This window comes from Wasmannia auropunctata, unplaced genomic scaffold, assembly GCF_000956235.1.
Source record: "Wasmannia auropunctata unplaced genomic scaffold, wasmannia.A_1.0 LD336095.1, whole genome shotgun sequence".
Classification (NCBI taxonomy): Eukaryota; Metazoa; Arthropoda; class Insecta; order Hymenoptera; family Formicidae; genus Wasmannia; species Wasmannia auropunctata.
The window spans coordinates 105,952-107,482 of NW_012026795.1; positions in this window are offsets into that span (position 1 = coordinate 105,952).

Genomic DNA, 1,531 nt, shown 5'->3' on the forward strand with positions numbered 1-1,531 from the left:
TCTGATAAAATTTATTACTTTAAAATTTTAATTATTGTTGTTTTTCTTATTAAGTCTAGCAGCGCCAAGTGTTTTTACATAAAAATTATTTTATTAAAATTTAATTTTTTTATTTTGCATTCTAAGTACTGCGAGCGCACTCACGAGCGTGGTGCAACTTCGTCGCTCGTCCGACACGCTTAATTCCGCGAAAACGGTAAAACTGAATTTAACGCGCGATTACTCAGGCATCTTGCCTATCGAAAACGGGAACAAGAATTGGGCGCCAGGCACGTTATAGATAGTGCCTCTCTACTCGAAATCTCGTTGTTCGGAAATCTAAGGACTCGATAAAAAATTAGTCAATCACGCGATCAGATGCGAATTTGGTACGACGGTCGGACAAGGACGGCGATAATCGGCCTCTCAGCTACGGTAGTGGTAGAGGGGGTGGCTCGAGGGAAAACGGTCAAGGTTCGGGGAGCGAGAATAGGCTGAAAGAAATGACAGTAATGATTAACAGTAAAAATAAGAACAATTGTATTTAACTGACGAGTATTACAGTAGAAAGACAAGTGATATACGATAAGAGACGGGAACACTCGAGACGCGCAGTAATGCAGCGTGCACAAGATTGACGGAGACTCGCAATTCGCGTATTTCACGATCGTAATGTGGGATCGTAATATCTCAGAAAAACGGAAAATTAAGAGCGGTTTCTCTTCGGCAGTACGATTACATACCCTCGCATCCGCGTAACATGCGAAATCGGAAATCATGCAATGCGGGCGTGATATTCGCTAGTACGCCGGCGCTGAGCGCTCGGCGTACACGGGCAAGCGTGATCGACACAGCGGAATCGAAACTCGGGGACGAATACGTCCCGCGGGATCCCGCGATCCCGGAAACTCTCTGAAATCCCGTATCAGTGGCGTAAGGCCTCTTCGGAAACGCGAATTATCACACACGTACAATGACGGAAACGACACAAATACATTAACTGGCTTGGCTGTGGCGCTCGGCGGGCGCGTAGCGCGACGGTCTTGTAAGAGAATATCTCGATACGCGAAGTCAGACGGGGCGCTGAAACTAATGGTATCTTTATCGGCTACAGCCGAATCACGAACGAAAACGACAGCTAGGAATGCGTGTTCCTTGCAGCCCGTCTGACACAAGAAAAGAATCGGCGGCTTTACATAAGTGCGCTCGTCTCACCGGAAACTCCTCGTCACGGGAACGGCAGCTCGCTTCGATCACAGCTGACTTTCGATAGAATCTCTCAAGCTCGTACTTCGTCCTGCGTCCTTCCAATGTCGCTACCACAGCACAAGTGCCGAGTGCCGCTGCTTCCGTGATCTCGCCGGGCCGATGGGCCCACGTGGTATATCCTTCCGCGCCCCTAATTGGCGGGCGTGCGAGCTCGCGATCTTCCACGAATCGCGTGTGGTGCGTAGCGCCGCGGGTCCTGCGTCCCCGCGCGCGGCATTTAAATTAGCGGCGATGTCCTTTCGTCGGCGGTACCTCCAGGTGCGCTCCCTTGTTGGCACGCTCA